We start from the raw sequence: 13,530 nt of genomic DNA, 5'->3' as shown, positions 1-13,530 counted from the left end.
GGGAGTTGTAGTCCCAAAACATCTGGAGGGCCAAGTTTGCCTATGCCTGATCTAGAGTCTGCTTAACTTTTTTGAATGAGGAGAGAGTCCACCACCTTTCAAGCTCCATAGTCAAAGACCTGGTACCACCAGGAAGTTACAGTATTTCTAATGTTTAGCAGAAATGTTCTATTGTGTCTAGGTCAGTGTTTCTCAACCAGTGTGCCTCCAGATGTTTTGGGACTACAACTCCCATCATTCCTGACCACTGGTCTTGCTAGCTAGGGATGATGGGAGTTGTAGTCCCAAAACATCTGGAGGCACACTGGTTGAGAAACACTGGTCTAGGTAGAGATGGGTCTGAATATATCAATTTTGGATTCTCTGTCTCCCCCCCCCCCCAGTCTTCAGGTCACCACATTTCTGCATCAGTTTGCATTTTGAAAATCCTCACGATAATTTCTCAGTATTTTAGTGCAAATTTCTCCTAATATATGCATTTTTTAAAGCAGTTTATGTGTGTTCTATTTTTGTAGGAGCCAACTCCTAGGGGCGAAGGTCCCTTTGCCCCCATCCAATAAAATATTTGAGCCCCCACCCCCAAGTTGATGGGCATTGCCATTCAAATGATGGGTATTCACAGCATCTTGTGATTGATTATTTGGGATGGGGTTTACCTGGGCTTCCCAATATTTTATTCAAGTTGGCACCCCTGGCTATTTTCACAATTATATACAGTTTTATGCACCTTTCTCCTATTGTATGCATTTTGTACACAAAGAATATTAAACAATGGCTGTGTTTGGGTTTGCATATTGTTTTGGAAAGCGCAAATTAGGTAGGTTTGCACTAAAATTCAAACTGAACCAAATTCCACCTCCTATCCCTAGTTCTTAGTGATTCAAATAGGGGTAGCAATAGGATAGATTTCACAGAAAATGTATACAGAAATTGTGCCTCCAGTGTGATGAAAACATACATAAAACAGTTACGTATAGAAAAACAGTTAAAACAACACAAAACAATATGTATGTATGTCCTGTATGTATATTTAAAACAGCAACACAGACATACATAAATTAAATTCAAATATTTGTATCCAATGCTACTCAGGATACATCCATTGAAAGTATTGGACGTGACTAACTTAAAGGAAAAGGAACCCCTGACCATTAGGTCCAGTCATGACCGACTCTGGGGTTGCAGCACTCATCTCACGTTATTGGTCGAGGGAGCCGGCCTACAGCTTCCAGGTCATGTGGCCAGCATGACAAAGCCGCTTCTGGCAAACCAGAGCAGCACACAGAAATGCCGTTTACCTTCCTGCTGTAGTGGTACCTATTTATCTACTTGCACTTTGACGTGCTTTTGAACTGCTAGGTTGGCAGGAGCAGGGACCGAGCAATGGGAGCTCATCCCATCGCGGGGATTCAAACCGCCGACCTTCTGATTGGCAAGCCCTAGGCTCTGTGGTTTAACCCACAGTGCCACCCGCGTCCCTTACGACTAACTTATGACCATTCATTTCACTGAGTAGAACTCAAGTTGGATACAACCCTAAACTGAACTTGGGACTTCCTCTGAGCTATGCCCACTTCATGAACTAATGCCAACTAATGGAAGAAGCCTCCTGGGAATTTATTGGAAACCTGGTGGAATAGAGAGAATTAGCAGGGTATTGTTATAGCTTAATATAGACTCACTGAAATGTCCAAGTGCATTGAGGGTGGCTTAGCTCTATATGTCAAAGAGGGCATAGGGTTCGATGATCGATGAAATATATGAGGAATTGCTTTGGCAGTTATCTCAGTTGGTTAGAGTTTGGTGCTGATAATGCAAAGCTCATGGGTTTCTTCTTCTTCTTTGGCAATCACTCGTAGCCGAGTAAGATTGTCTTCCATAAACACGGTTTTAACAATGAGTCCGTAAGTGACCGTGGAGGCCAATTCTGGATCCACACGTCCTTCCACAGTGGAGACATAGGTTTCTGGGCAGGAGTTGATCACGGTGAGCATTTGCCAAGCATGCCTTCCTCTTAGCACGTTTCTCCCTTGCTTCCTGAGTTTGAGTGTCTTCAAAGCCCATGGCACCTTTGGTAAAGGCTGTTCTCCAATTGGAGTGCTTACAGGGAAGTGTTTCCCAATTGTTGGTGTTTATACTGCGTTTGATCCTATTGTTATATAATCACTGTAGGACCCAGGTGGCGCTGTGGTTAAACCACTGAGCCTAGGGCTTGCTGATCAGAAGGTTGGCGGTTCGAATCCCTGTGACGGGGTGAGCTCCCGTTGCTTGGTCCCAGCTCCTGCCAACCTAGCAGTTCGAAAGCACGTCAAAATGCAAGTAGATAAATAGGAACCGCTACAGCTGCTCTGGTTTGCCAGAAGCGGCTTTGTCATGCTGGCCACATGACCTGGAAGCTATACGCCGGCTCCCTCGGCCAATAATGCGAGATGAGCGCACAACCCCAGAGTCGGTCACGACTGGACCTAATGGTCAGGGGTCCCTTTACCTTTACCTATACTACGTTTGATCCTATTGTTATATAATCACTGTAGGAACTACAGAATCACAAGAAAGGGAAAGAAACTATGCAAAGCACAGAAGCATCACTCCCCGCCCCCCCACCCCCCGTCTGATCAGCCCAACCTCTTCAGGCTTCTGAAATTTTGCCAGGCGTGTTCTACATGAGGACTAGAAACTTGCACTCTTCTCAAGACTGAGCCAAAGCGTCACCCCTTCACTTCCCAGTGCATTTTCCCATCATGTTCATTACAGCAAAAAGGCGAATATTTGGGGAAGAAGCAGCTTTGTTGTGCAAGACTTCCCAAGCAACTGTTATTGCATAACCTGAATTAGCTGGTATCTGATTGAATCCAATCCGAGAACAGTGACAGTCTGGAAGCCCTCTGATTATTTTTCTTGGTGCAGGGAGGCCCTCTGCTGGTCCTGCTTTCTCATTGAGGAAGATCTTTTTGTGTCAGTTCTGCAGAACAGAACTCACTGCAAGATCTGTGAATAACCATCATCCTGGAAGCAGCACACAAGTCTAGGTTCTCTTGTAGCTTCCAGCCACTGGAAAGGACCACAGCTCAGGGTGAACCACATGTTTTGGAGGTTTGATCCTTAGCATTTCCAGGCAGATTACCCTCAGAGTCCATTCCAACTCTATAGTTCTATTATTCTCTCTGTTGTTGGCCAGTGTGAAACATTACTGGGATTGACAAATAGACTGACCTGGTCTGGTCTAAGGCAACTTCCTATTTTAATATGGCTAGCTTTAAAAAAAAATCAAATGTGTGCCCCAGAATCCTTTGTCAGGCTCATCTCCAAGGGATTGAGAAGTTTGATTTAGTCTGTATTTAGAAATGCACTTACCAAGTCCACATTTTCTGAAACAATATGTGAATGAAAACAGGGGCGTACCCAGGATCAAAACTAGGGGGGGGCAAGGGGCGGGGTCAAGGCACAGGAGGGGAGGGGCCACAAAGTGGGAATGTGGGCGGGGCTACAGAGCCCAGGTGAAATGAAAATAAACCTGAAGCGACGGCGGCGAAGGGGAGAAAACCAGCGGCCGCCTAGAGGAGAAGAGGGAAGTCTGGGGGTGGGCGGGGGGGGGAGAGAAGGGAACCAGGCTTGGATCGGGGCCTCCGCGGAGGTCTGGAGCAAAGCCCCGGCCTCCGCGAAGCTATCCGAGGCTCCGTTGCTGCAGCGGTCTGGCAGGCGCTGAACGACTCCCGACGTTCGGGAGACCTTTGAGCACAGCCGCGCTGTGCGCATGCGCCCCGCTTTGCGCATGCGCAAAGGTCTCCCGAACGTCGGGAGCGTCAGCCCTTGCCCCCTCCCACACAGCGCGGCTGTGTGGACTCCGCACGGCTCGGGCGCAAGAGACTGCTGCAGGCGCCAAACTCGCGCTCCGCTGGGCTGTCCTCCGCCTCTGCCCACCAGCCCCGCCGGCAGCGCCACTCTTGCCCGCAGCTGCCCGACCGGCCCTGCCTCTAGAGTAGGGCAGCGGCCCCTCCCTGCCCCGCGGTGGGTACGCCCTTGAATGAAAACCTAGCCATCCTTCAAAATTCACACTTCTCTGAATTTTGCAACACAAAATAAAAAAATTCCTTCAGTAGCACCTTAAAGACCAACTAAGTTTTTATTTTGGTATGAGCTTTCATGTGCATGCACACTTCATCAGATACACTGAAACAGAAGTAGCCAGACAGTTCTTCAACAAAGTAATGCGTGCTAAAATGCACATGCTGGGGTGAAGTTTGCATAAAATTGCTCTGCAAAAATGTGCATATTAGGTAGATATGCATGCAAACAGGCATACATTAAGTAGCACCTTAGAGACCAACTAAGTTTGTCATTGGTATGAGCTTTTGTGTGGACGCACACTTCTTCAGATACACACTTCAGATGCACACTTCTTCAGAAGTGTGCATGCACACGAAAGCTCACAACAATGACAAACTTAGTTGGTCTCTAAGGTGCTACTGGAAGGAATTTTTTTATTTTGTTTCGACTACGGCAGACCAACACAGCTACCGGTACCTACCTGTAACAATGCATACATTAGGGGGAAATGCACTAAAACGCAGATATGTTTTTGTTTTACATTGCAAACTGATGTGGAAATGTGGAGAACTGAACTGAAGGTTTGGAAGATGAGAAACCAAAGGACCTGAATTTGAGATTCACCCATTCCCTACGCAGAACAACCTTGTGAGGTATCTGAAGAAGTGTGCATGCACACGAAAGCTCATACCAAAATATAAACTTAGTTGGTCTTTAAGGTGCTACTGAAGGAATTTTTTTATTTTGCTTCGACTCAGACCAACACGGCTACCTACCTGTAACTTGTGAGGTCAGTTAGTCTGAGCAATTGTGGTTGGTCAGAAGTGGCTCATTGGGTGGGGTGAAGTTACTATGCTATGAAGTTACTATGCTAGCTTCCCAACAGGTGGGCCACTGTTGCTCCCCGGGAGGGGATGGGTGGCAGGGAAGCCAGCATGGTGCAAATACATCAATCTGCCTTCCACTTTACCCCTCCCAATCCATCTGTGGATAAGCTAGTTTAGCAGCTCCAGCCCACCCTGCCCCATCCGACAAGCCACTTCTGATCTGATTCATCCTCAGGGCTATTTGGGGAGTCCAACCCCTCTCTCCCCAGTCAGAGTCTGGCAGCCGAGCCACTACAGTATGGCTTTCATTGAGAGAGGTTTGAACATGGACATGTTTCTCACCCTTTGTGTGAAACTGTTTAATTACGAACTTAGAAAAGAAATGTGGTTGGCAAGGAGTCCCGAAGCAAAATCACTGCAGACCTCGGCATACAAGAAACATCCTGAATGCTCAACTTGGTTTGTGTTTCTCTCTCTCCTTTTAGTGTGTTTTCTGTGCTCTTGCAAGTCCCCTGGCCCCCTCTAAAATGCAGGGATCCTGTAGGCAATGGTGACATCAGGGTGAAATTGTGGGTAAGCAGAGCCATATGCATTGACATGAAGTCCAACATTTAGGAAAGTCCTTTTTAAGTCTTGAGGGCCACATTCTCTTCTGGGAAACTTTCTGGAGGCCACATGTCAGCAGTGGGTGGGCAAACACTGGCAGAGGAATGAATGTAAATATTACTTTTCTACAGCAGGCTAGTTCCTATGCACACCCCCTCCCTGTCCTCCAGCAAGCAAGCAAGCAGCATTACTGAGAGCTCAGGGACACATTCCAGCCAGGCAAAAGCACTCAGGGACAGGGTGAAGGAAGGTCTGAGGGTTGTGGCCCCAGGAGAGGGGTTATGACTGGGGCAGGGATGTACGCTGGAGAAAGGCCTGACGTCCAGATAGAGAGGCATGAAGGGCCACATCTGGACCCCTGCACCTGAAGTTCTTCATCCCTCCTTACAACTGTCTCACTCTGCCTCTGTTTTAGCTAAAATATTTAGTTCGTGTCTCTTTGTTGAACTCCCATCCAAAACGACTGTCTGTGTCTGATTCCCAACTCGCCTGCTGCTCTGAAGTTTTGGCATCTTAGGACAGGTCCAGGACAGGCTACTTTACCCTTCAATAGCCCCCATTTCCCCCCCCAAAATACATGAGAGCTGCTCTTTGAAAAACCTGGCGAGTCCTGCAGGGTCGATGCCCTCTCTTCATCTCCCGGGAGTCTCCGGCAAGCTCCAACAAGCTCTAATAGTTTCCACTCCCCCTGATGCAACGGCCTTTTGGCTCTCTCTCACCACCGCCCCTCCATCCCAAATGCCAAGCTGTAAAGCACAGTGCAGATCGCCGGCCCTCCCCCCCCCCCACAACTTGCACAATGGGTCCAGCTGTTTGGCCAAGTGCCCTAATAGCTGGGATTCCCGCCCAGGCCTCGGCATTTCCCTTCACACAGCGCTGCTTTGTTCTTCCGAAGTCTTTTCGGGAAGGGATGGAGAAGACCTGGACTTAAAGAGCAGCTGTTCAGAATGAGGGCGGCTCTGGACAAAAGCAAAGCGAGGGCAAAGGAGGTTGCCACTGGAGGGGGGGGCAATTGCTCAGGATGAATGCAGGTTATAGCCAAAGGCACCTGCCTTCTTACTTGCAAGTCCAGGGGGTGGCCCTGGCTGCCAGCTTCCGCCTTCTTAGACTCAGTGTTGCCCTTGCAGAACTGAGCAGGGAGTGGGAGGATGGGGGCAAAAATAGAATTTGACATTGGTCTTGGCTCCGCCTGTTATTGGCTCTGACGCCACCTACTGTTGGACTCCCTGTTTTGCACCCAGTAGTGTAGCAGCCAAGTTTCTCCTGAGTAATGCAGAATGGAAGAGGGAAGTGTTTTGAGAGATTCCGATGATTGATGCCACTGTGACCCCCTTATGAGTGTCTGTGGGAAGGGGCGAAGCTGATCCATTAGAGTGAATAGGATACTGCCCCCATCAGCCTCAACCAGCCCCCACTTGGTTCAGGAGATGGCACTGCCTGTCCTCTTACTCCTTCTTAGTTTGAGTGCTGTCCTTGTAGGGGAAATAACTTGGGAGAAACCAAGTTAGTTCTGAAGTCCCCCCATCCCCACCCCCGTGTGGGAAACTGCAAAATAAAAATGTTTGGCTGCCTGAATTAAAAAATAGCCCAGGGAGTTTGACTCAGTTTCCAGCCAAAACAGCCCCCAGCAGAGTTCAAAGCAAAGATCTGTGCAGCATTTGCAAAGCATGGGAAATGTAGGTTGCCAAACCATGAGATATCCCACTTACCATTTTCTCCCCCAGATTCTACCCCTCTCAGAGTGAATAGACCACAAACTTTGGTAAGTTTAAATGCTTTACTTATAGTTATTGCAGGTCTCACTCATGCACGGTTCAATTCTACAGCAGAAACAACACAGGCAAGGAGGAGGATGGGGGCAAAGTTATAATTAGTTGGCACTGCCTGTTATTGGCTCTGGCTCTGCCTACTGTTGGGCCTCCCTTCCTTCTGCCCCGCCAGTCCCAATGGGTATCTGCCACCACTGTCTCAATGAGTTAGCAGAGAAGAATTTGAGGGGTTAGTGATGTGTGGGATACATTTGCCAGGAGTAGGTTCTGCATTGTCTCGGGCGTGTAATGGATTTGGAGTCAGCAATTGGCATTCCTTGGGTCAAATTTGCCCTCTTCCCAAGTGCCAATCCACCCAAAACGATTTGCTGCCTGATGCAAGGGATAGAATGGCCCCTCATTTCCATTTATATAAAACAGACAGTGCTCTGGTTAGAAGAGGGCTGTTCAACCTTGAGTCCCCAGGTAATGTAGGAATGCCACTTTCATCGTCCCCAGCCAGCTTAACATCTAGGGACTCAAGGCTTGCTTAAGAGGGTGCTGGCGGGTAGGCAACATGGGTCCCAGGCCTGTCCTCCTAACACGTTGCAGCCATTTCCTGCTCCACAGCCCCTGCTGTCTGAGGTAGCTGCCTCCCTCTTGCTAAATGGTAGTGCCGGCCCTGCCAGTCCCAAAGAGGACAAGTGGAAATACTTCTCCACACAGTGTGTAGTTAAACTATGGAATTTGTTCCTTCAAGACGTGGTGATGGCCACCAACTGGGAGGACTTTAAAAAAAGGATTAGATAAATTCATAGGTGATCAATTTCTACAAGCAGTGATGTTCTACCTCCACTGTTAGAGGCAGTATGGCTCTGAATGCCTGCTGCTGGGAATCACAAGTGGGGAAAGTGCTGTTGCATTCCTGGTCCTGCTTTTCCATAGGCATCTGGGTTGCTACTGTGAGAACAGGATGCTGGATTAGATGGGCCTTTTCCCATCCGATAGGGCTCTTCTTCTGATCTTTCGAATATGAGTGAGCTGTATTGTTGAAAAGGAGACTTGGCAGGAGGTCTTTTGGGGGGGGGCACGTTGATGATAGATAGATAGATGATAGATACTTTATTGTCTTTGTACATAGTGCAACAAAATTGAATGCCATCCCATAAAAACAAAACAAAAACACAATTACAGCCACACACACTCACACTCTCTCACACACACCCATCACAACTCCCCAAGATCATATTATTTAGTTACAGCATTTAAGATGGTTAAAGCTCTTGAATAGAAACTGTTTTTTAATCTATTCTTTCTTGATTTAATTGTTCTGTATCTCTTGCCCGAAGGCAATGGTGCAAAAAGACTATATCCACCAGGGCCGTCTTAAGTGTAGCTGGCGCCCTGGCGCCGTGGTGCGAACTATCCCTCCGGCGCCCCCGCCCCGTTTCCGAGCGCGCGGCTGTCTGGCGGGCGCTGCAGCGCTGTGCCCCCCCCTGGCGGGCTGGCTGCACCACCCAGCCTTGCCTTAGGACCGGCCCTGATATCCAGGTTCAGATGAATCCTGTAAAATATTATTTGCTTTTTTAAGGCAACGGGAACTATATAGTTCTTCCAGAGATGGGAGAGGATGACCAATAATCTTTTGGACTGTGGTTATGACCTTCTGGAGCACTTTCCCATCCATGACTGTGCAGCTGGAAAACCAAGCACAGATACAGTATGTAAGAATGCTCTCTATGGAGCCTCGGTAGAAGGACACCAGCAGTCTCTCACTCAGCTTGTTCTTTTTTAAAAGATGGGCATAGGACCTCGGTTCATTGCCCCCAGCCTTCTTAACTGCCCAGCCCCTCCATAACTGCAGATGAGCATAATATCATTTCTGTTACCATGATGTTCTGCATGCCTGTCTTTGTGGGTAGGTACAACCATCCAGTCAGAGAAAGACAGCATGGGGGAAAGCAAAGTTTAGAAAACAAAATTTCTAGCTCTTCCAAACAGACAGACACAGTCCATGGGCATACCCACCATGGGGCAGGGGTGGGCAGCTGCCCCTCCCTAGAAGCAGGGCAGCTGGAGAGGACAGGCAGGAATACTGCCTGCTGTGCTCCAGCTCACCTGAAACAAAATGGCAACAGCAGCAGCAAAGCTGCTTCCATTAAAAAAATCTGGACCTAAACCTGGCCTAACTTCAGTCCACACTCTTTCAAGTCACAGCGAGCACAGCACAGAAAGTGCTGCCCCACAATGCTCTGTGGCACCTCATTTGCATGTATGCGGCACAATGCTCTGTGGCACCTCATTTGCACACTCTTTCAAGTCACAGCGAGCACAGCACAGAAAGTGCTGCCCCACAATGCTCTGCGACACATCATTTGCATACATGCAAATGAGGTACCGCAGAGCATTGTAGGGCAGCACTTTCTGTGCTGTGCTCGCTGTGACTTGAAAGAGTGTGGGCTGAAGTTAGCCCAGGCCAGGTCCAGGTTTCTTTCAACAGAGGCAGCTGCTGCCTAGTTTTAGTCCCTACTGCTGTTAAAGGAGTGGGCAAGGCAGGAGTGAAAGTGTGGGTGGCTCCATGTGCTGCCTTGTAAATGGCCCCCTTTTCTCTGAGAGGTGTGGATGTTGACCATGCCTCCTGGGGGGGTTCCTGGCCACATCATTGCCAGCTAGCCAGTTGGGTTGCTGGGGGTGTGGCTAGTGTGCCCCCCCTAGCTTTGATCCTGGGTATGCCCATGACACAGTCTAAGCTAGGCTATATTTGCGTCTCAGGCAGAAAATCAAAATCCACCCCCTAGTGGTTAAAATAAAAGCAATATACCGTACTGTAGTGCTGTGTCTCTCAGTCACCTTTAGCCCTTTCTGCAAAAGCTCACTGCGAACATCTACCACATCTTTCCCTGCCAATTGTGTGTTGCAACTGGGAGCATCTGAATCAGCAAAGGCAGCTTGAGTAGAAACATCATCTTTATCACAAACATTCTATCCAGCCTGGACAATTTTACTGCTTGCAAGGGTTGCAAGTTGCAACAGACCCCAAAACAGGCAGCAAAAAATGGCTCTGCTATAGAACATGTGTTCCGTACAGGAGAGGTCTGTGCTGCAAGTGATGTCCTGTCTGTGTGGTATCTTCCCAAGAACCATCGAAAACTTGGAACGAAGTATGAGAGAGCCATTCCGGGGTTACCAACTTTCAATTCAGCCTTTGCAGTTATGCCTTTACAGTATATGCTTTGTTATTTACGTTTGCTGGTGGCCTCATAACATAGTCCTGTTGCAAAGATTTAGCAGTACTTAAGCACAAACTGTTCCAGAGAATCTAGTTGCAGGAATGGAGAAAGACAGTGTACATTTTTAAAAAATGTAATCATGCTCCTATCCTGTACTGGTGCTTTGAGCGAGTCTGCTTGAATGATGAATGAAAGGGAGGCGGGCTCTCCTACACATTTGTGTCACAGCACAGAAATAGCGAGTGTTCCCAGGTTTTCGATTGGCCCTGCTTCAGTGCCTTTGCCCACATCCTGACACTCAGAAATTCAGAAGGTGACTCTTTTCTTGTGAGTTCTTTTTCATGTCAGGAAAAGATCCACATGCTAAGTTTCTATGGGCTGGGCTGCCCTTAAAGAGACAGCAGAACTATTGGTGGCAGGTGTGTGTGTGTGTGTGTGTAAACTCTAGAAATAACTCCAGCAAATCCTCTACAACTGTTTCTGAAGACAATGCATCTCTAGAGAATCATCCTCCATCTCCTGGAAAGACCTTTTGGGGTTCCATTGCTGGAAATCGGTTGCCCCCTACTGGTAATTTGTCAAATCACTCAGTGGACGTGAGTGTAAGTTGAGTGGTTGAGATGCACAACTGGTCATTGTGCACATTCACCAGGCCTTGTGGAGAATGTGCACACAATCCTTCATTGAACAGGGAATTGTGCACATTTAGTTGGTTGGTTAGATTGCACACTTATTATTTTATTATTATTTATTGAATTTATATACCAACCTATACATGGAGGTCTCAGGGCAGCTCACAGAGCAAAACCAGAACACAAAACCACAAAATATATAATCAAAATAAAAACAGCAACCCAATAACCCCCCCTTCTGAATAAGAGAAAGAAAAAGGGCACATTTCTTGGAGACCATGCATACTGACTGGAGAATGTGCATATTGCCCATGGAATGTGCAGGATGCAGTTGAGAAATGTACATCCCCCAAGGCCTGTTGGAGATTGTATAAAATGTATACAGGGAATGTATAAAAGTTAATTGATTTATGCATAATTCCAAAGGCCTCTTGGAGATTATGTGTATCGACTGGGAAATATGCACAATAGCTGGTTGTTATGCACTTACTGCCCAACTAACATTCCTCTCTTTACAGATACAAAATATATGATATGTACAGGATGATATCTACTGAATATCAGTCTGATGTGCAGTCCTTACGAGAGAAAGGCTGCCCTTTTCTGAAGCTGTGTTAATTTTCCTTTCCATAGCTAATTTCCTTTCCCAGTCTGCCACTATAATAGCAGCTAAGACTGTGTCTGCATGCTTGACCTAGAAGTTAAAAGACTCACATCCTAAAAAGCTTGGTACATTTCTTCACCCATCCCCCACCGCTTTCTCTGCAGATGAATTTGAACATGTGTCAAAAGAAATGAATGGTCACATTTGATGTGGGAATCTGATAAGTTGCTGAGCACTCTTCGATGTGTGCTTGTTAATTGGTAGGATATTTAGCCTGATGCCCAGCTCATGATCAAGGTCACTTGATGCATATTATAAATTAGCCCTTGAACACTGTTTATCCCTGCTGTCATGCTGACCATCAGTGGGGCTGAAGGGTGTTTTTAAAAGGCCAATCCCCACCTGCCTCTTTCAGCATCTTAATCACTGTGAGTAGGGACTTGGTGCACAACACCAGTTGAAAATGCAGCAAAGGTTGCTAAATTGATTCAAAGGGGGCCTGTTCTTTTAAGACTCTATGCCACATTGCTCTGGGACAGGGTTTCCCAACCTTGGGTCTCCAGCTGTTTTTGGACTACAATTCCCATCATCCCTGACCACTGGTTCTGCTAGCTAGGGATAATGGGAGTTGTAGTCCAACAACTGGAAGAGCACCAAGTTTGGGAAACTCTGCTCTGGATTTTTTCCTGCAATGGAAACAGGTGATACCTATAGCAGAGATAGGGAACAGCTATGTTAGGAGTCTAGCTTCCATCATACCCAACCAGCAGACTTATTGGTCAGGGATCATGGGAGTTGTAGTCCATGCACATCTGGAGGGCTCTGCGTTCCTCACCCCTCAGCAGGCATGTCAAACCTGCGGCCCTCCAGATTTTTGGCCTACAACTCCCATGATCCTTAGCTAGCAGGACCAGTGGTTGGGGAAGATGGGAATTGTAGTCCAAAACATCTGGAGGGCCGCAGGTTTGACATGCCTGCCTCACAGATATGCAACTCTTATGTGACCTTTTTTCCTCAAGCTGTTTTGCATCCATGCCAATGAAGGGGGCGGGAGGGGATTTTTGGCACTTAAAAGCACTCACACAGGTAGGTCAATTGACCTCAGGTTTCGTTAGCCCAATAAAAAAGTTCGCTATCATAGCCATTTTGCGGCTTCCAGTGAGGCTGCAATGCAATTGCATTGATGACCCTGCCTCCCGAGTAAACATGGCAAGGATCCGGAGCACGGAACAATGCGGTGGATTATCAAACTGCGGTTTATCAGTGTTCAGATTTTTACATCGATCGCGTGGGTAGGGGGAAGGGAACGTGCAGGCGTGGCGCTCCAAGTTAAAGTCTGAATAGCGTTGGCCTTGCGTGTAGCGGTCAATGCCGCATTTAAATAGCTTGGATGGAACACCTGCCTGTATAGTGGCCGTGTGAATCGACGCTCGCTTTTGTGCGCGCTAAACTCTGGAATGAAAGAGTTGCCAAGTGGCGTTCCGAGTCCAAGAATGCGTGTTAGTGAGATCATGTAAAAGCTTGCCCAGAAAGTAAGGTGTGGCCCAATACGCATGTTGCTTTTCTTCAATGCATTTATTTATCATGACATTTATATCCCCACTATTCCTCCAAGGAATTCACGATGGCATATGTCGTTCTGTCCCGATCCATCTTTCTTCACAACAACCCTGCGATGTAAGTTAGGCTGAGAGGCGGTGATAGGCCCAATATCATCCAAGTGATCTTCGTGGAGATTTCATAGAATAATAGAATTGTAAAGTTGGAAGGGACCTTAAGGGTAATCCAGTCCAACCCCCTGCAATTTGATCCCGGACTTCCCCGCGTTGCTAAGCG

The sequence above is a fragment of the Zootoca vivipara genome, chromosome 6 (assembly GCF_965207765.1).
Source record: "Zootoca vivipara chromosome 6, rZooViv2.hap1.1, whole genome shotgun sequence".
In the NCBI taxonomy this organism is placed as follows: domain Eukaryota; kingdom Metazoa; phylum Chordata; class Lepidosauria; order Squamata; family Lacertidae; genus Zootoca; species Zootoca vivipara.
The sequence above is the reverse complement of the archived record's forward strand: the minus strand, read 5'-3'. Positions refer to the sequence as shown.